The sequence below is a fragment of the Lithobates pipiens genome, unplaced genomic scaffold (assembly GCF_037356315.1).
Source record: "Lithobates pipiens isolate NorthernLeopardFrog02 unplaced genomic scaffold, aLitPip1_a1.2 Scaffold_8, whole genome shotgun sequence".
In the NCBI taxonomy this organism is placed as follows: Eukaryota; Metazoa; Chordata; class Amphibia; order Anura; family Ranidae; genus Lithobates; species Lithobates pipiens.
The window spans coordinates 408,854,988-408,878,348 of NW_027507903.1; positions in this window are offsets into that span (position 1 = coordinate 408,854,988).

The following is a 23,361-nucleotide window of genomic DNA, read 5'->3' on the forward strand; positions in this document are numbered from 1 at the left end:
AACACATACAACAGCGCTAGAAAAGGGAAGTTCAATACCAAGTGCGCCACCCATTGGGCTCCTTCTGCTAATCTCGTGTCATACACCATACACTCGGTAAATAATGCTACCCAAAGTTATGATTTTGTAAACTTTTCCATCATTATCAGAGATGGGTACCCCACCGTACCATTCCATGGGAACGTTAAGTCCATTGTGTCAACACAGCATCTATAGTATCTCTTTTGCTATGCTCAAATTACATTTTTAATAAATTACACTACATATATGTCCACTTACCTGTACACCTATCCAATCTCTGCAACATTTGAAAAATGCCCAAAACAATGAGTGCCAGCAAGATGATAAAAATACAACTGATAAGTAAAAAATGTCCCATTTGGAACTCCTCAGGCAGATCTTCATCAACTGGGTCTAAGATGAAAATTTAGCAATATTTTAATAAATAGTTGACACATTTTTGGTTGTCGGCATTTAATTAATTGATTTAATTGATAAGAATTGTTTTTTTTATTAAACTGACATACCAAACTGAAATATATCAGTACTATTATTATTAAAATGATAATATTTACTCACAGCTTTCCTTACCCATTCTGTATGTCTTGAATTCCTATATGATTACCCTGCTTATTGCCCAATTCATTTAATTTATACCCCCTTAATTATTTTAGTTATATATAGTCAATACATAATTTGCTATAGTTAATATTTCAAATTCATGTATTATTTCACCAAATGATACCCATGTGTACTGTATTGTTCAGAATATCTGTGTAACTCACTGTTTGATTATATGTATATTCTTCTTTGGATTTAATAAACTTTTACTTGCAAAAAAAAAAAAATATATATATATATATATATATATATATATATATATATATATATATATTATAAAGATAAACATCTCTTAATGTATATTTTAAAATTACACATAAATGTATTACTACATGAACAGCTATAGTTACTATAGCTTTGAGGCAGACTTTGCTAAAAATGAATTAATGTTTGAAGGCTAGGTTACAATACACTTGATAATAAGTTCAGAAAGTAACTGCACCTGTTGTTTTATTCTTGAGCATTGTCTTGTAAGATGTGGCAGAGGTAGCAGTGTCACGATTACTTGTGATGTCTGATTCTGATACTACATATTTCAGGGCTATTGGTGCTGACACAACAAGATGGTCTTCATTAAACACAAGGCATGCCCAATTTGTTATTTCTTCCATCATTATGCTTTTAATTAAGATACTATTTTCCATGGTGGTCAGATTCAATTTTTGGGCCTTTACATGAATAGAGGTATAGCCAGTATATTTTATCCATATCAACGTAATTTCCATATTAGTCAATAAGTGAGACACTAGGCACTTTAGCTGGACATTGGAGCCAAGGTGAACTTGAGTCGATGGAAAAGCTGTCACTAAATTGAAACAAAAGAAAGAAAATGTTGCATTTGTTTGTGAACCTTGTTATTATCCACTGAGTTTTTTTTTTAATAAAACCTCATTACTATAAAAATATAAGTTACTGTTCAAATAATGTAAGTATTTATTACTGAGTTTGCTATAATAATGTCACTGATAGCACGGATATTGCTGGCCACACATAGGGAATTTGAGAACACAGACAAAATCCAGAGTAGAGAAAGAAATTAAATCTGAGCACAGTGGGGACACACAGGAACAGTGTCAGGGTACAATTATTGCAATACACTGCATTGCCAGCTGATATTAAATGGCTCTCACCATGGTGAAGGAATCAGGTCTTTCATGAGCAGGGCAAAAAATAGTATGTGACTTATATTATTGCCTAGCTGGACAGATGAAAACATACATGAACAGGCAAAGTCATAACCAAGAACAACATGAAACAAAGACAGAGATAGGGGTTGATTTACTAAAACTGAAAAGTGCAAAATCTGGTACAACTCGACATAGAAACCACTAAGCTTCCAGGTCTTATTGTCAAAGCTTAATTGAACAATCTGAAGTTAGAAGCTGATTGGCTACCATGCAGATTTTGCCCTCTCCTTTTTTAAGTAAACCAACCCCATAGGGTGAGAATGAACAGCTAATAAAGACAAACAGGGAAGGAAGGCAAAGCCAATACATGTTAAAAACAAGACAGAAGGGCCTAGCAGACAGAGATAAGAAACAGGAAAAAAGAGATAAGAAACAGAAAAAGGCTGAAGTGCAAGAGTCAGGACAGTACTGCCTGGATAGATAGAAGCGCAGAACTGTATTTGCCATTGTAAAATTGAGGAAGGTTGTCTACACTGCCCTCTATCGCAAGCAGTCACCAAAAAGATTCCTATCATAGATGTTCCTATTCCGGAAAGCTCACTAAGGAAGGATATGTGGTGGCATTCAGAGGTACAGGCATACCCCACTTTTAAGTACACAATGGGGTTTATTTACTAAAGCTGGAAAGCGCAAAATCGGGCTCACTTCTGCATAGAAACCAATGAGATTCTAACCCCAGCTTGTTCAATTAAGCTTTGGTAATAAAACCTGGAAGCTCATGGGTTTCAGTGCAGAAGTGAGCCCGATTTTGCACTTTTCAGCTTTAGTAAATAAACCCCATTGTGTACTTAAAAGTGGGGTATGCCTGTACCAGCCCGATATCCTGGTCTAACAAAAAGCAAATCTTGGTGGCATTATCTTCTATTGAAGCTGGATTTTCAGCTTATACTAGTCAGGAAGTGATTTGGTTGCAGCAGCTACTTAAATATATTGGAGAACCAATGTCTATTTTTTATGAGAATAATCAAGCAGGTATAAAGCTTGCAAAGAGTGAAAAGATCCTCCTCCTCTGTGATGAATAAATCTGGAAGCAATGAGAATTTTCTCACTTCTGGTTTTGGTTGTTTATTTACTAGCAAGCATCTGATAAAACCGATCTCAGTTTGATCAGATGCTTTTGAGGGCAGCGGTCTAATAGACCCCAGATATCTCCATAAAGAGAAACTGTTGCATACACACGGTCGGACAAAGTTGTCGGAAAATCTGACGTGATGACGTTATTTCGTTACGACGGGACTACGTTCACGCTAGTAGCTACTCCGACGGAAACAGTCCAATGTAGACCACACACAGTCGGAATATCCAACAAAACGGTCCAATCGGACACATTCCATCGGAATCTCCGACCATGTGTACAAGGGCTTAGTCAGCGCAACATCATCTTTTATATTTTACCAAATCTTCTTAATCCATCTTAACTGGTAAAGGTCATATCTTCAGCAGCTTTACAACACCCATATTAGTCACAAACACAAACATATAGGAAAGGTAAAATAAGGCAAAAATACAGACTGACAGAACATTCTTCACAGGGAAAACAAACCAGATTTGAGACTTTAACCACTTGCCAGCAGCTAACAGTACATTTACTGCTAGTGGGCGGTCATGGTGAACTTCTTGATTTAATAGTGGACATGCATGTGCCCCCTGCTGACCTAGTTTCCTAGTTTTATAGTTAGTAAGGTTGAAAAAAGACACCAGTCCATCCAGTTCAAACTAAGTGAGTGTCTACAACTGCCCCTATCCCTGTAAATTGCACACTCACATCAGTCCCTAACCTCAAGGAGCCCACAATCCAAGGTCCCCATTCATATACGAGGGCTAATTTTGGACAGAAGCCAATTAACCTACCTGCATGTCTTTGGATTGTGGGAGGAAGCTGGAGTACCCGGAGAAAATCCATGCAGGCACAGGGAGAACATGCAAACTCCAGGCAGGTACTGTCGTGGTTGGGATTTGAACCAGCAACCCTTCTTACTTCTAGGTGAGAGCGCTAACCACGACACCACTATGCCGACCTGCACCATGATTGGACACGGCACAAGTTTATCAGCAGTTTACAGCCAAGTATTTAGGTAATTATTACCTTGGAGTGAAGGGGAACTGAAGGATAGGTGTACCAAAAAGAACACTTACTCTTAACCCCTTGACGACCATCAGCCGTCATTATACTGCGGCAGGTCGGCATGATCCCACGAGCCATCTTAGTTGTACGTTTGCCCCTTTAAACGGGATAGCATTCACCCACTGCACTGCAGGGGCTGCCGTTGCTTGTGAGTGGCAGGCACGATGATCGCTGGCCATGAGCGATTGCAGGTACAAGAGGCAGAACTGGGACGTGTGTGTGTAAACACACACATCCCAGTTCAGTGAGAAGAGGAGAGAGAGATTGTGAGTTCCTAAGAGCTGGGAATCACGATCTCTCATCTCCTATAGTCACTCCCATCCCACACAGTTAGAACACACACATAGAGAACACAGTTAACCCCTTGCTTGCCCCCTAGTGTAAACCCCTTCCCTGCCAGTGACATTTACACAGTAATCAGTGCATTTTTTTTTGGTTAAGTGATGATAACGATATATTCTAATAATTGTAAATCTTTCTATAGTACCTAATCCTCTTAAGATGACCTGTTGGGGTCGAAGCGCGTCAGTTTCACACAAACAATTTCACCATAGTGCTGTGATACTTTCAACACTGTGTTTGGTTTTATATATGTTGTTTTGCTGTTACCTCTTGGATCATAGCTCATATTTTATTGCTATTGTCACTCCTAATACATATATGCCCTAATAAAGCTTTTTTATTTTTAAACACTTATATTTTTTCTAATTTGTTGCTGCCTAGAAAACCCCACTTTGGGGACAATTCCCTTTTTCTCAGTGCATTTTTATAGCAAAGATCGCTGTATATAAGTCAATGGCCCCAAAAATGTGTCAAAAGTATTTGATATGTCTGTCATAATGTCACAGTCCTGATAAAAATCACAGATCACCACCATTACTAGTAAATAATAATAATAATAATAATAATAATAATAAAAATGCGATAAATCTATCCCTTATACTGTAGACACTATAACTTTTGTACAAACCAATCAATATATGCTTTTTGTGATTTTTATTACCAAAAATATGTAGAAGAATACATATCAGCCTAAACTGAGGAAAAAATTAGCTTTTTAAAAAAAAATTGGGACTATTTATTACAGTAAAAAGTAAAAAATATTGTGTTTTTTTCAAAATTGTCGCTCATTTTTTGTTTATAGCGCAAAAAATAAAAACCGTAGAGATGATCAAATAGTACCAAAAGAAAGCTCTATTTGTGGGAAAAAATGGACATTGATTTTGTTTGGGTGCAGAGCCAAACTCCCACGCAATTTTCAGTTAGAATTACACAATACAAAATTGCAAAAATGGCCTGGTCATTGAGCAGCCAATTCGTCCGGGGCTGAAGTGGTTAAAGACTATAGATTTTCTCTATTTGCTATCCTTTTATCATCGTTTCCAATTCTTTTTACCGTATTATTTCTATCTTTCAGCAAAACCCAAATAGACTTGAAGAAGTAGATTAGAGTTTGGTATAGACATCACATGATTTGATTACACATCTATTTAATATGTACTCAGGTGATACACAATATATTGCCACTGAAAATTATGGAAAAAAAATGAATGACGTTGTCTTGGTTTTCAAATCATTTACAATTACATTTACAATTCTACCACAAGAAAATACATTTTTGATAAATTTCAATCTGCTAATCAGAATAATGAAGTTTTTACATACCTTGAATAGTAATAAGATTAATGTTTTTTTCAAAATCTAAAAGCTGATATTTGCCAGCATCTCCAAAAGCTACTGGAGAAATTGTTACTCCATTTTGTGGGTAAATTGCATTTGAATATTTGACACGCTGATTGAAATGCTTACTCATATAGACAATTGAATGTCTAACACTTATAGTTCCTGTTTCACCCAAAAAAGAAGTCAATCTCCACCTTGTATTTTCAGAAGCACATGTGCAGAACAATACCAAACTTCCTCCAACAACACGAAATTTAGTTACTTCATTGCTAGAAGATGCTAGATTAAATAAAAATAGTATCAGCAAAAGATCATATTATAGACATTTACTATTATGTACAGTATTATCTATCCATATTTGCTAATAGTGATGGACAAACTTCCGACAGGACGTTTCGCAAACATGAACCACAAACACGGTCAAAAGTTTACGAACCGCAAAGTTTGCGGAGGACCCCGTTGACTTTAATGGCAGGCGAATCTTAAAAACCTCCAGGTCATATTTTCAGCCACAAAATACTTACTAGTTGTGCACACATAATCCCACCACATGGACACTGACATAACAAAAGTATTAAGTGAATCTGGGATCGACAACGACAAGCATTCTTTTTTATCTGTGAACTTTTGACAATTCAGGAGCGCATGAAGGACATGGAATAGAGGCAAGGTCAGGCCAGGCTATGAAGGGGGTGCAGCAGATGATCAGTGCCACAGTCAGGGCAGCACAGTCCTGTGCCAGTGTCCCAGTGTGCCAACCCATGCTTGATCTCCTCCCTCTGCCCGGCCCTTACCCCCACCTATGCAGGGCTCCACTGCGGTGGTCTGGAGGTGCCAGTCCAGTGCTGATCCTCAGCCATGGTTCTGGCACTGCCTGCTGATTGGCTTCTCTGCTGCTATCTCCCTCACTGTCTGAAACCAGCACCGTGATAGAGACTGAGCACTGACACCAGCACCGTGATAGAGAGCACTGACACCAGCACCGAGATAGAGAGCACTGACACCAGCACCGAGATAGAGAGCACTGACACCAGCACCGTGATAGAGAGCACTGACACCAGCACCATGATTGAGAGCACTGAGACCACACCAGCACTGAGAGAGAGAGAGAGTACTGACACCAGCACCGAAATAGAGAGCACTGACACCAGCACAGAGATAGAGAGAGCACTGACACCAGCACCAGCACAGCAGCAGAATCGGTCAGCAGCACTGCATGCAGTGCACTATAATATGTTTTCTATATTTGAAAGAAAGTATATTATACGTGTACAACCCTATATACTGTACACCTATAAAAGGACCTTTGTGGACCTAGTAGCTAGTGATTTGCAGACTGTCCCTGCTCCAAACACCAAACTGTCCCTCAGTCCCTACACTGATAAAAGGCAGCTGCAGAATCAGTCAGCACTCAGCTCAGCAGCACAGCAGTCAAGTATAATATGCTTCCTATATTTGAAAGTAAGTATATTATACGTGTACAACCCTATATACTGCACACCTATACCAGTCCTTAAAAGGACCTTTGTGGACCTAGTAGCTAGTGATTTGCAGACTGTCTCTCAGTCCCTACACTGATAAAAGACAGCTGCAGAATCGGTCAGAAGTCATGTATAATAGGCTTTCTATATTTAAAAAGAAAGTATATTAAACCTGTACAACCCTATATACTGTACACCTATACCAGTCCTTAAAAGGACCTTTGTGGACCTAATAGTAATAGCTAGTGATTGAACTGACTGCCCCTGCTCCACACAGCATCCTGTCCCTACACTGACAAAAGACAGCTGCAGAATTGGTCAGCAGTGCACTCAGTAATCAGCAGCACAGCAGTCCGCAGCAGTGCACCAGAACCCTATATACTGTACACCTATACCAGTCCTTAAAAGTACTTTTGTGGACCTAATAGCTAGTGATTTGTGTCACTACAGTCTGTCCATGCTCCACACAACAACCTCTTCCTACACTGACAAAAGACAGAATGTAAAATGGCCGCCAGATCAGGTCTATTTATAAGGTAGGGGGAATGTCCAATTGTCCATGTGCTGAAATGTTTCAATTGGCTGTCCTGTACCCCATGATGGATGTGTCATCATGGGTCAAAGTTCTTTCACAATGTAAACACATATGTCGACCGCGCGAACAGCGGCAGAAGTCTGCCGGTTTTGGCGAATCGTGAACACGCAAAATTTGCCGCGAACCGGCCGCTGGGCAAACCGCAAGGCCATCCCTATTTGCTAACTCTTTTAGAGCTGGCAAATATAGGCGTGACAGCTTGCCGCCTCCACACTAACTGTGGAACAGCTCCTGGTAGTACTGTATTTTGGAAATTGTGCCTGCCCCTAGATGCTGGATCTCTGCCATTGCTGCCATTAAATTTAGGAAATCCCGTTTAGTGCCACCTTCCCTTAGTTCTGTTCTAACTCTGGAACAGCCTTCTTGCAGTGCTGTATCAAGGGAATTGTGCTTGTCTCCAGATGCTGGCTACTTTATGTTAGTGGATTTTATAATTCAATAAATTTAAGCCAAAATAACTATTTCCATGTCATTGTAGGTTATTTACGAAAGGCAAATCCACTTTGCACTACAAGTACACTTGAAAGTGAAGTCGCTCTAAATCTAAGGGGTAGATTTGAAATGAGGGGAAGCTCTGCTGATTTTATAATCCAATCATGTGCAAGCTAAAATGCTATTTTTTATTTTCCTTGCATGTCCCCCTCGGATCTACAGCGACTTTACTTCTAAGTGCACTTGCAGTGCAAAGTGGATTTTCCTTTAGTAAATAACCCCCATTGCATCTGTTTCTACCTCAAGAAAACTAACAGTTCCTTTTTTAAATAATTTTTTGTGTACATCAATAACAACTGTGTTTGATACTCTATGACCAGCAATTACCTTAAAGATCAGTAAATGAGTAAAATAGTAAGTAAATGATAATAAAAAAAATAATGTTGATGAGGATTAAAGGTTCTTGATAGCTTAACATTAATACATTTAGAGTATTCAAAGCATTTTTGTTTTAAACATGTTTAAACATTTAAGCAAAACCAAATGAAAATCTGGTGTTGCTGCAATAAAGATTTTATTTATTTATTTATTTATCAAAAGTCATTGTGTCCACATTTGTCACAATGAATTGATTCCACAAATGTTTAATTTGCATTTTTTGGGGGCTAGCATGGGTAGAATTTTAATGTTCCAGAAAGGATTTTAATTAAAAAAATGTACACAAAGCACTATTTATATGTACTGTATATTGAATAAACTAAATTATGCCAGAATGTAAGCATTATATATTACGCCATTCATTTCATAGTTAGTCAGGTTAAAAATGTCATCCTGTAAATTGTGTTACTTCATAATCTACAAGTTTTGCAATTAAATTTGGGGCAGGAACACATAGGTACTTCTAGAAAAAAAAACATTAAAAAAAACATATCTAAAAACTTTTTTCTTTAGACAAGCTTTCACATAATTGCCCCTTTTTCCTTTGTTATCCTGTGTATTTCTTGTGTTTGTCCTTGGAAAGTATTTTGGGAAGTTACCTTTTAAAGGCTCTATGTAAAATAAAGCTTATTATTGTTATTATTATTACTTTGGCACCAATGTATTGTCTCATGCCGTGTCAAACAAAATCAATTTTTTTTTATTGTTTTAGATATATGCAAATGTGATCCACTAAAAATAAATAATATAATACGTATGCATTAAACAGATTATCTATATATAACATCACATTTAAAAAAAAATCTATTTATAGCATTTAAATTATTTCTGGAATTCAAATTGCAGCACAACATGAATAATGTATAGTTAATTAACACTTTTATAATATTTTTTTGTTTATAAAAATTACATTGTGTAGTAAATATTTATTTTATATTTAATTTTACTTTAATTTAATCTTCTACTTTAGATCAAATATCAATATATACACATATCCAATCCACATTGCACAATTCAATATATTTGTTAAGGTTGTACTCTTAATACTGTATGTATAGATCAGAAAAAGTGAATATAAGCATGGCAGAACATTTTCTGTCAACATACTATTTTTCCTTTTAATATATACTAAGTACATTTCAAATATAAAGTATTTGTTTTATAAAACTTTGTTATTTATATATTTTGCTGTTCATTTATTTAGTGAAACGTTAGCCCCTGAAGTTAAAATACTGAAGTAAGCATACACTAGAATAATAAATCTGCACACATCTCTAACAAATAATATACTCACGGTTTACAATTTCCAGTGTTATAGATCCCGTTTTAGAAGGACAGGAATATGATTCACTATTATAATGTGAAAAATCTGATATAAATAAGTAGATTCTGTCCCTATAAAGAATTTTTTGAACATTATTAGTGCTGAGAAAAGGTGGAAGTGATACTGATTGACTTTCCATTGCCGACGGTGGACACTTTATATAGACATCTGATCCTAATGGAAATGATCCTGGAAAATAAATAATATATTTACACAATTAAAAAAAAGTGAGTAAACCTGTACGCTTATTTATTATAAATACTGTTGTGAAACTCCCTTATTCAGTAAATACGTAAATGTAAGTTCAATGTAAAACAAATCATCTCATGATAGGCAAGTGTTGCACATTCATAGGTTTAAAAATTATGTAAAGTTTGTATTAAAATGTGTTGTAATAATATGAAATACATTTAACTGTTTTTGTTTCTTAAGCTTAACATTACTTTAAACTTAATTTGATGTTTGTTTAGTATAGTAGCAATGTTATTGTTGACCTTTTAATTTGTTAAATTACGATTAATTCTTTATACCATTACTTTGTGACTGTAACAGTCATGATACACTTTAAGTAGTATCTATAAGCCAATTCAAAACATTCACTTAATCTTGTACAGTGTATCTCTGTTTGTAAAAAAACAGGCCCAAATGATTTTATAAATTAAATTACAGAAATTTCGCTAAAATTGTTCTGGAATTGAAAGCAAACATGTCATGTTTATTTTAAATTGAATAATTCAAATTATATTATAAAACATTTATCATTCATACATCTTATACAATTAAATGTGTTTTGTATACTTACCAACACACAATGAAATAAAAATTGCAGAAATAACGAATAAAAAATTGATTAGCAGAATATATTGCATTACTGCTGAGTAGGAAGATGACTCGTGGTCAGTGCTATTATGATGTTTGTTCACATTGTACTAATACACTGATTTTATATACTGGTGTGTGGTAGCAGGAAGAAAGACACTTCCTTTTAGATACTGTAGAAATCAGATGGTGTATAAGTGGTCTTCAATTATGTCTGCAAAATAAACAACAGAAACAAAAAAATCATGTGTTTGGGAAACCCACCATTATTAACATTTGTGAAAAAAAGGTTATTAAATACATTTTGTGTAAACAAACACTTTTACAATGATCATTAAAGGGCTAAGTTCACCTTTGTAAATAAATGCTGTCAAGGGCTCTAGTACTTTTAAAAACACTGGGTAGCTTTACAATTTGGATTTTAATTAAATGGCCCACAGGCCCAAAGCCTGGCTGAAAAACTACAGTTTAGAAAGATCTAGGCTTTCATGTTTGTGATCTGGAACAACCTGTATATTGGGTATGATCTCTCTCTCTCTTTCAAGTCTCAGGCATAGCACTATGCCAGCAAGGGCATCAGTGCATTGCCTGACCAATATATTCCATTACAAAAAAGTGGCCACTGCCCCACCTAGTGCTTTGTGCTGGGTGTTCAGTGTGATCCTGTATCTTTAAGGAGGGTCGCTCCTTCCACGCTCACCTGTCCCCTCCCTATACAATACAAATGCATGTGCTTCCAAGATGGAGGCTCTCAGTAGTTAGGGACTGCAGGAAATAGGGTGCCTTGGCGTGGCCTGCAGCTTACGCATGTATTTACAAATGTGTGCAACTAAACTCCTGTTCTTAATGCATATTGTACGATAGGTCAATTTGGTTGGTCGCTGGCTGGTTGGTAAGTTTGAGCTTAGAAATCCCTTTATTCTTGTTTGAAATACAACATAGGCCCTGGATAATGAAGGATGCTTGCCCTGCCCCAGCGGAATACAGCATGTGAATTGACATTCTTGCATAGTTTTGTTGTTTTCATTATAATGTACTTTATGTTTTATTTATAGACTAATCAGGAAATTGGCCAATGCCATCTAGTGACCAAGTGGAGTACTGGTCAAAGAAAATAAATATTTCTGGGAAAGGTCATTGGCCATCTTAGTTCTCTTCAGACTACAAGAGAGTAGATTAACTCCTTGTGAAACCATTGCAGGTATAAACTTATTTCTCTACTTATTTTCCCTTTTTTACTACTACGTGTTTAGGGACTATCATAGGCTCTCCTGTGGAGTTTCAGTTATGCTATCCAGCTGCAGTTAGATTTGTCCTGTCCAGGTCAGTCTAGTCTTGTTATAACCCATATATTGGTGCATTTGTACTGTACTGTTTATTTTACATGTTTAGAATTAATTGCAGTCTTGAGCATTGATTGTAGTAGTTTACACTATCCATGAGGCTGCTAGATATAGGATACAGTAAGCAAGTAGCCAAACAAGGCTGCTGGCTGATCAGAGGTCTTTAGTAAGAAGTATAGAAAGGATGGGGAGGATTGGCCAAGTATAACTATCCTTTAATGTGTCAAGGTGATAATTCCTTCTCATAGAGGTATTTAATAAGGGAGCTCATGAGATAGTAATGACCTACAGAGTCATCAATGAATGTTGGAGTTCTTCTTTAAAGTCCAATTTAAGTCATGTAAATAGATATACAACCAGATAGACACTGTACCAGGAAACATTTTCAGTCTTGCTTCCAAGTTATAGTACTTGTGCCAAGTGTCTGAAAATTACTATGTAGTCCAAAAAGCACCATATTTAGACCTACTGCAGTCAGGAAAATAGCCAAACATGGCTTGAAATTTGGCAGGTTCAGCAGGGATCGGCTGAATTCCAATCCATGCATGGGCACTATCAATCGACTTTTGTACAACTGCCTTCTCAGATTTTCCCTGCTCAATCAAGTTTCCCCACTGTCAGAATACTATAGCTCCCTGGGGAGGATTCCTTCATCCACTCTTACAACACTCAACACTATTCCCACAGTTGATCCAGATCCAGAGGAGGCCAAAAGAGCATGGTCCAACTTGATAGATCGGGAAAAAATTCCTTCCTGATCCCTCAAAGGCAATCGGCTGTTCCCTGGATTAACCGTTTCTGGTGTTATTATTAATTCTGCAATAATTAGGTTCCTATTGACCTGTGGGCAGGTAATCTAATGTATGCCTCTACTCACCTTGCCTGTAGGGGCTTTGCACCCGGAACAAATGACCTTCTTAGTCTTTTATTCTCACAAAGTGGTGGGTTATGGGGGGGGGGGGGGGGGGCATGTGGCCAAAATGGAGAGAGTTGTGATGGTTTGGAACAGTGGAAGGAAGCATTTGTGAGATGTAGTTTTAGCTAAGGGGGTGAGTGCAAGAAAAGGTTAATGTTTTTCCTTGCACAATTGTGATATAGTTGGGATGAACATGGGTATACTGTATGTAATGACCTAAGGATCATAGAAACAGGAAGGAGGGAAAAAAAAGATATACTGGAGGCAGAATACTCATATGGCAAAACAAAACTCTAAGCCCACGTACACACGGTCGGAGATTTTGCCAGCCAAATCCGTCGGATTTTGCCTTAAAGATAAACACATTATTTATGCATTCAGCTCTCAATGAAGTGGAGAGGGTTAACTGTCCAAAACACCCCCCCCCCCCTAAATCTTTTACAATGGGCCATCAGAGGGGGGTGAGGAATCTGATAAATGAACCTTAGATTTTTGTTCTTTAAATACTCCTTTAAAGGCTGCCCCCGGTGTCCTACGGCGCGGCCGACGCCTCCCCACAACCATCTGGGAAGAGGCCCATGTACGGAGGTGGCCTGAAACACCTATGAACAATCCGGCCGCGTTGAGGCCTATTGCGGAGCCCCATAAACACACGGCCAGCCGTCATCTCTAGGCCTCAGGCCTGTACAGCCCACTCGGCCAGCGGAGGTGCTGGTGGGCCCTGTTGTGGCAGTCTACATCCATCACCGCCCTCTATTTGTGGTGCAGCCTGTCAGGGGGCCCTGGAGGATTCCGGACCGCTCTCCCCCACTGCTCCTGACCCCTGCCTGGACTCATTGATCTACAGCACAGTGTTCCTGCCTTCTAACCAGGTACTCTCCTGCATACATCCCCCCCCTTATTCCCCCTGTGTTCTTGACCTCCCCCCACGTTCACCTGGGCTGACTGCTCTGCCCCCATCCCCCCGAGTCTCCCCGTGCCTCTCCTGCCCCCCCTTCCACCCCTGTGCCAACCTGGCCAGGCCTATTGACTGTCAGAACATGTGAGAATCTCTCTATTATGACAACCATGTGATTCTGGGGCCATGTCCTCACCCCCGCCTTCCTAAGACTCCTGCTCAACATTTCGCAGCTTTACTACCTCCAGGAGTCGCATCCTCATCCACTCAGCCCAGCCGTGCACCCCATGGGGAAAATAGGAGACCAAAGAAAGTCCTACGCTTCTGCACTTCTCCCCCAAGCTTCATCAACCATGGACCGTTATCTACACAAACCCACCCCCTCCTCCCAACTGGAGGGAGACCCTGCATCAGACCCTCATCCTCGCCATGAACCAGATTTGAACATCTCGGACGCTCTTTCGCCCACCCTAGACCAGGGTTCACCCACTTTGTTGACGGCAGATGTCCTAGACGCTAAGCTCCAATCCCTGCTCAAAGCTATCACTCACTCCATAACTCAGGAAGTTGGGAAACTTGCCAAGGAGCTGAGAGGTGAGATTGACCAATTGGGCGGTCGAACAGACACCCTAGAGACTAAATTTGATGAACTGGTTCAATATGTTCAAGTGTTGGAGGAAGATAACGCTGCTGTTAAACACTCTGTTTCTCAACTCCAAACACAACAGGAAGACCTCGAAAATCGTGAACGCAGACAGAACCTGCGTATCAGAGGCATCCCTGAAGCAGTAGAGGACAGGGATCTTCGCTCCTACCTTCTGAGCTTGTTTAACGCGGTGGCCCCCCAAATTCCGGATATTGACTGGCGATTAGACAGGGCTCATAGGTCACTGGCGCCTAAACCCCCTGCAGGTGCTAACCCAAGGGACGTGGTGGTTCGGTTCCACTACTTTGACAGCAAGGAAGCTCTTACGCTCGCTACCCGTAATCAACCCAGGCTGGACTTTAAAGGAGCCAAAATTCAAATATTTTATAATCTCTCGCCCATTACCTTAGCGAGACGAAGGAACCTCCGTCCACTGATGCTTCATCTCCAAACCCATAAGATCCCATACAGATGAGGTTTTCCCTTCCGCCTCTCAGTGACCCGAGAAGGCACTCAATTCTCTCTTTGTGATCTACATGAAAGCGACGCCTTCCTACGTAGTCTTGGCCTCCCTCCTCTTTCAGATGAAGAGCCTACTCCGCTTCCCTCTACTCCTCGGCCGTCTGCACTTCCAGCCCAGATTTGGACCCCAGTTCAATCGAAACCTCCTAGATCCAACCTCACCTCTCAATGGAGACCGTCTTTCAGACCCCCGACTTGAGGGGCACCGCATCGGAACACAATTGAGTTTATCTACCCCCTCTAATGGGGCTTTGTTGGATTTTCCATGGTGCAGTTTTTTGCCGTTTTACCATGGTGGATCCCCCATACCTATTCCCCGACACCCACGGGGTGCACTGTTCATTGTTCATTACTCATTATTTACTGTTTACAGCTCTGTTATATTGCATTCTGACAGTTTTTTTATTTTTTCTGCCTTTTCCTACACTCTTTTTTGTAGGCTGGCTGAATCAGTTTTTCTGGCTATAGAAGGCGGGGGGTGGCCTCTAGGCTCCCCTCCCCCATACTAGGTGGTCTCCGTGACCCCCGCTCTGGTCCCGGGCTCAGACCTGGGCTTCCTGGAGGTTATTTTTCTCCAGGTTTCTCTTCGGATGTCATTTATATATATATATATTTTTGTTTTTTTTTGTTTCTTTTTGTCTTTTGTCTACAGCCTTTTCTCGGTGCTTCACATATCCTTGTGACGCCACTCAATTTTGCATTTTTTTTTTGGGAAGTCTCTTTTGTTAAGGCCTCGGTCTCCTTTATTTTTCTTGGTGACCGATAGCCGCAATTTTTTTGATGAGTGCCACTGTCAATATTGCTGTTATGCCAATGTTCTCCAAAGTGTCAGGCTTTCTCTCCTTCTCTTCTTTTGTTTCCTTTTCTCCTCTTGCTTCATACTACCTACCACATGGGACTCAGTTTAATTTGTTATGTCGCTGAAATTTTTTACCAGTAATGTGAAAGGTTTAAACTCTGTTCGGAAGAGGTGGTTGGCTCTGAAAGAGTTTAAAGCTTCCAGGGCTGACGTGATACTGATCCAGGAGACGCACTTCCATCCTGGGGGCTCCCTCAAATTTGCCAGCAAAATATTTCCGACCTCTTTTTTGGCTTCGGATCTGTCTGGCAGGGCAGGCGTGGCGGTCCTGATTGGCCGCTCCTGCCCGTTGCGAATTAAATCTTCTTACCTGGACCCACAGGGCAGATTTATTATTCTGGACTGCACATTTCAGTCTCAACCTATCACGATCTTGAATGTATATGCTCCCAATTCTGGTCAGGTTCGCTTTCTCAATGCTGTTTTTGACATGTTAGATAAATATGCACACCCTTTTACAGTGATTGGTGGAGATTGTAATATGGTCATGTCCCCTGGTAAAGACAAACATGTCTTGTTCCCCTCTAAAACCCCCTCCAATGCAAACTCCCTCTCCAAATCGTTCCGCAGACTTATCAGAGCCCGACGTTTATTAGATATATGGAGGATTAAACACCCCACTCAGAAACATTATACCTTCTACTCCCACCCTCACAAACTGTTCTCTAGATTAGACCATTTTTTCATCTCCACACCCCTCTTGCCGGCTGCAGTATCCTCGGAAATTAATCCTGTCCCCTGGTCGGATCATTCCTCTGTACATCTGGAACTCTCCCTATCCTCGGCCTTCCCCCGCACCTGTCACTGGCGGCTCAATGAGCCTCTTCTGCGTAACCCTGAGACTAAGGCTCAACTGTCCGCTTGCCTTACTGAGTATTTTAAGCTTAACACTGGCACTGTCTCCGAGCCTTCGACCCTGTGGGAGGCACATAAACCTGTGTTCAGGGGGCATTGTATTGCAATAAGCTCCAGACTCAAAAGAGATGCCACACACCAGCGAGCCTTGGCTCTTCTCAGGCTTCGCAAAGCCGAAGACCATTTGTTCTCTTCTCCCACGGTGTCGGGGCTCAGGAATGTTGTCTACTTACGCAATCACCTTAGATCACTTGATATGCAGAAAATAGATAAATCCCTCCTATGTTCTAAACAGAAATTTTATGAGTACTCTAACAAGCCCCACAAGATACTAGTAAACAAACTTAAACCTAGGCCCTTCCAAGCATATCCTGATTCCCTTAAACAACCTGATGGTTCCCCCTCTTATTGCCCGCTCACAATGTCCAAAATATTTGGCCAATTCTACCATAAGCTGTATAACTGCTTACTCACTGATGATCAATACGCTTTCACCCAGGAGAAATTCAACGACTTCATGGAATCGTTGCCCCTTCCCAAGCTCTCTCCTGACCACCTCCCATCCCTGAACTCCGCTATCTCCCCTGAGGAATTGGCTGAGGTGGTGGAGAATCTTCCCAACCAAAAAGCCCCTGGCCCTGATGGTCTATCATATTCCTACTACAAAACCTTTCTTCCGATTCTGAGTCCACACCTACTCTCCCTATTCTCCTCCTTACTGAAAGGCACCATACCTGACCCCCAGTTTCTTCATGCCCACGTCTCTGTGATTCCGAAACCGGGTAAAGACCCCTCCCTCCCAGATAACTACAGACCTATTGCGCTGCTAAATTCCGATTACAAAATCTTCACCAAGATCTTGGCGAATAGGTTATCCCGTTTAATACCACAGCTCATCCACAAAGACCAAGTAGATTTTGTATTGGCTATATATGCAGGGGACAATACCAGACGTACCGTAGATTTGATTGACTTACTAAATAAAACGAACCGCCCGGCTCTAATACTGAGCCTTGACGCTCAAAAGGCGTTCGATAGACTCAGCTAGCCGTTTGCCACGCTCTCTCACTTTGGCATTGAAGGTCCCTTTATCGATGCCCTAAGGGCACTATATTCCAGACCCTCTTCGCAATAGACATGTGCATTCGTTTTCGTCCGAATGCATTTTCGTCCGAATTTCAGCTATTTTCGTTTTCGTTTTGACAAACGATAACGAAAGCACAAAATCCGAAAAACGAAAGATCCGACATAAATAAATGCTTTATTTTCGTTTTCATTGTTACAACAGTTCGATATAAAATAGGAGATTCGACATGACTCTGACAATAACAATCTGTCTATAGAACCTGTGGTCGAATGTGCCTAACCTTACCTCTATTAGTCCAAGATTATATACAGAAAATATTCGACAGAGAAAAAAGATTTGACAGAGAGAAAAGATTCTGCAAGTTACTGTCCTAAAAAGTGTTTAGGGACCCGGGTCCTTATATACGGAGGGCGGGGCCACCCGTCACCTGACCCCGCCCCCCTCTGACGCAAGGGGAAACCCGGGGTTCCCTGTGACGTATGGGTGACCCCGCACCCCTCTGATGTAACACAGGCAGGTTTCCGTTACATCAGAGGGGGGCGGGGTCACCCATACGTCACGGGGAACCCTGGGTTTCCCCTTGCGTCAGAGGGGGGTGGGGTCAGGTGACGGGTGGCCCCGCCCTCCGTATATAAGAAACGTCAGCCGCCGGAATGCCTGCAGTGTCTCCTCCACGGAGACAGAAGAAGGATGTATTCGCTGCGCTGGATGAGATGAGACATCGCTGGAGAGATGACCGTCCGTCGCTGGATAGCAAGAGTGGATTACCGCCGCTGGAATCTTTTTTTTATTTTTAATAAAGGAATTTTTCAAAAGTGTGTTTGTTTTATTTAACTATTTTTTACACTTTCTTTGTGAAATGGTAGGGATACTTTTGTACCCCCTTACCATTTCAAACAGGGGGGGGTCGGGATCTGGGGGTCCCCTTGTTAAAGGGGGCTTCCAGATTCTGATAAGCCCCCCGCCCGCAGACCTCCACAACCACCGGCCAGGGTTGTAGGGATGAGGCCCTTGTCCTCATCAACATGGGGACAAGGTGCTTTGAGGGGTCACAGACCCCCAAAGCATCCTCCCAATGTTGAGGGCATGTGGCCTGGTACGGTTCAGGAGGGAGGGGGGGCCGCTCTCTCGTCCCCCCCTCTTTTCCTGCGGCCTGCCAGGTTGCGTGCTCGGATAAAGGGTCTGGTATGGATATTTAGGGGGAACCCCACGTCAATTTTTTTTTAAATTTGAGGCAGGGTTCCCCTTAATATCCATACCAGACCTGAAGGGCCTGGTAATTGAATTTGGGGGACCCCCACGCTTTTTTTTAATTTATTTATTTATTTTTTTATCAATGACTTTCAATGAGTGTTCTCTGTATTACGGAGCCGACAATTCATAATAGCTGCGAGTGATTTTAAAGGACTTTTTTTCCTGCATAAATGACACTTTGTGCAGGGACAGTTCTAAGCACCAGAAACATGAGCCCCTTCACAGGCATACTATAGACACCCCCCCCCCCCCCTACAAAATTTAAAGGAATATTACACTTTTATTGTTTCACTTTAATCATTATTAAAATCACTGCTCCCGAAAAAACGGCTGTTTTTTAAAACTTTTTTTTGCATTGATACATGTCCCCTGGGGCAGGACCCGGGTCCCCAAACACTTTTTAGGACAGTAACTTGCAAATTAGCCTTTAAAATTAGCACTTTAGATTTTGAACGTTGGAGTCCCATAGACTTTAATAGGGTTCTAAAGTATGCTATATACTAGCTCCGTCGAATCTTCTTTATACATTCGACAGACACCATAAGCCTTCAAAGACAGATTCGACCATAATTCATGTGGATTTTCGGACGAATGCAATTTTTGAACGAAAAACGAAATAAATAAAAACGAATTTCGGGAGTAACTAAATAAATTAAGTTTTCGGACGAAAACGAAATTCCGAAACGAAATATTTTACTCTGCACATGTCTACTTCGCAAGTCCAACTATCCTCCTACCTATCACCTTCTTTCTCCCTCAGTAATGGCACTAGGTAGGGCTGTCCGTTGTCCCCCCTGCTCTTTATTCTCTGTTTGGAACCTCTGGCAGCTGCTATTCGTAGTAACCCTGATATTCGAGAGGTGACACTACGCCAAACCGAGTATAAATTGTCTCTATATGCTGACGATATTCTGCTGACCTTGACCAGACCCCACACCTCCCTTCCCTCTCTCCATGCCCTCCTGCACCAATTTAGCTCTCTCTCTGGATATAAAATCAACACCAACAAGACAGAAGCTTTACCCATCCTTATTCCCCCCGCAGACCTTGTCCTTTTGCAGCGTAACTACACTTATCATTGGTGTACGGATTCCCTCAAATACCTAGGGGTTAACCTTACATCTTCCTACCCTAGTCTGTATCAAGCTAATTTCATACCACTCTTTCGGGACATTGACTGATTCTTGTGACAATGGGACTCGTATCCCATTTCTCTCTTGGATCGCATCAATGTCTTGAAGATGTCTATTATGCCACGACTTTTATACCTATTTGAAACGTTACCGATCCCCGTTCCCATGTCCCAACTTAAAGCGGGGTTCCACCCTAAAGTGGAACTTCCGCAGATCAGAACCCTCCCCCCCTCCGGTGTCACAATTGGCACCTTTCAGGGGGGAGGAGGGTGGAGATACCTGTCAAAGACAGGTATTTACACCCACTTCCCGGCATAGACTCCCGTGGGAGTCTATGCCTCTTCCTGTCCTGCCACGCTGTCTGCTGGGACACACACGGGTCTCAGAGACAGCGCGGACAATTCCTATTGCGCTGCGCGACTCGCGCATGCACAGTAGGGAACCGGGAAGTGAAGCCGATTCGCTTCACTTCCTGATTCCCTCACCCAGAATGGTGGCGGCAGCAGCCGAGAGCCGAGCGATCGATCGGCCTCGGCTGCCGGCATCGCTGGACCCCGGGACAGGTGAGTGTCCATTTATTAAAAGTCAGCAGCTGTAGTATTTATAGCTGCTGGCTTTTAATATTTTTTTTGTAGGTGGAATCACTCTTTAAAGCGACTCAGAGGTCCTTCCTTAATTTCATCTGGCACTACAAGGCTCACAGGATAGCTAATTCCGTGGTGCTCCCTCCCAGAGCTGGAAGTGGACTGGGGGCCCCAGACCTCCTTAAATACTATTTTGCTACACATTTGAAACCGGTCATAGTGTGGTCACATAGAATGTCGTCCAGTGTGTGGTCTGACGTTGAAATGAGTATTACTACCCCGGTCCACCCCTGCTCGATGATTTGGGCAGAATTGGAAACTTCCATACACCAGCTTAGGAATCTTTGCCTGCGTCCCATGTTCTTTACTCTTTCTGTATGGAAGAAATGTGCCCAGCGTTTCTCCCTTGCCTCCCCATATTCACCATTACTAAATATATTGTTTAACCCTGACATTCCGGACAGCCTGTCTTACTCGCGCATGCTCCCCTGGACACGTGCTGGTATCTTCCAGCTTCGTAATTTGGTGCACCCACTTACACATTCGCTTCTGTCCTTCGCTGACATCCAACGTAAATTTCAGGTCCCCCAAAGGTCTATTTTACTCCTATCTTCAAATCAGACACTACTTTAGCTCCAAAAACCCCACTCTTACCCTGAACAAGCCTACCCCTTTTGAGCTTCTTTGCTCCCAAGGCCCATACCAAATACGACTCATCTCCGAGATTTACAAATACCTACAGGCCTCTCCCTCTTTCTGGTCCCGGTCACCTCTATATGCACATATGGTCTCGGCTTCTTGGCCAGACCATTACCACCCCCCAGTGGCAGAAAATTTTGGAGGTAGCCTCTAAATCGTCTCGATGGGTAGAACAAAAAGAGACAATCTATAAAATTCTAATGTTTTGGTACAGGACCCCGAAGATCCTACATAAATACCCCATTGCCCCCTCCCTATAGACCGTTCAAGATTCCTTGATGTTTTCCCTTACTCTTCCGCCTGTATGTGTCTCTCCCCGAGGCTGCCTCAGTCTGGTATAGGCTCCTAGGGGGAATGAGCGTATCCCAGATCCAGTGGTTGGCTATGCTTCCTTTGTAGAACACACATGTGTCTGGCCTACCTACCCATTGGATCCTTCCCTACCCTCCCCTCCTCCTGACGCTCCCCCCCGTCCCCCCTATTTTCCACATGATGGGTGAATTGATACTTTAAATATGCCTGTGACTAGACATTGCCTGACCATTATATTTTTTGTGTTTGTTTTCTTTTTCTTGTTCTTTGGCCTTTTGTCTGTAACATTGTTGACACTGACAACTGTTTGTTGATGTACTTCCCTTTGTATATTCTCTCTGAAAAATGTTTCAATAAAAATACAATTGATAAAAAAATACTCCTTTAAATAAATGTTAACACTGATGTTGGACAATAATGTTTTTTTCTAATCTGCTTGCAATGTTATGTACAAAATTACTAATTTGTTTTTACTTGTTTGACACCACAGTTTCCTTCAATGCCACAGGAATGTCAGACTGTGGCCTCCCAGTTTGCCCAGTGGTGGGACTTTCCCAACTGTGGAGGGGAAATAGATGGGAAGCACATCCACATAGTCCCACCCCCCAACTCGGGGTCATGCTATTACAACTATAAGGGGTTTAATAGTATTGTGATGTTGGCGGTGGCGTCAGTGACATATGAGTTTCTCTATGTGGATATGGGGAAGAATTTCCAGATAATGGATGGTGGAGTCATCGCAGACAGAGTTCTACACACGGCTCCAGAATAGTGGCTTGGGATTGCCACCTGCTGAAGAGAACGTGGAAGGGCTCCCGTTCGTCTTTGTCAGTGATGAAGCGTTTGGGCTGGGTGATAACCTGATGCAGCCATTCCCCATGAGGACTCTCAGCCCAGACCAGAGGGTTTTTAACTACCAACTGGCCATAGCCAGAAGAGTGGTGGAGAACTCTTTTGGGATAATGGCCAACCGGTTCCGCCTATTCCTTATGGCAATCACCATACCGGAATATAAACTGAATCATATTGTCCTTGCTTGTTGCATACTCCATAATTTTTTAAGGAAAAATTCGACAAACTATGTGGCCTCAATTTTGCCTGAGGTGGGATTTCCCGAACCATCAACCCTGATTGCACTTGAACCTGGCCATCCTGGCTTGCCCCCCCAAAGCGCCCGTGAAGTGAGACAACAATATATGGAATGCCTTGGGCCATTGATATGCCAGAAAATGTTTCCTAAACATTTCAAACATTTTTTTTAGTTAAACTGAAATAATATTTCCTTTTGATTTACTGCTTGTGTTTCTTTTAGCTGTCTCCTAGGTTATCCAATGTGCTTTTCTTTTTGGCCATTTTCTTCAATAGTGCAAACGGAATTTATTTGATACATGAGGTGACAATCTCTTCTTCAGCAAAATATTATGTTGTGGGTCTGCTACAAACACACCTTGTTTTTGTTGTTAATGTATGCAATGCATTACTAATAAAAGTATTTATCTCTAATTTGGTAATCCACCCCCATTTGGATAGGTCACCCTACACCCCAGA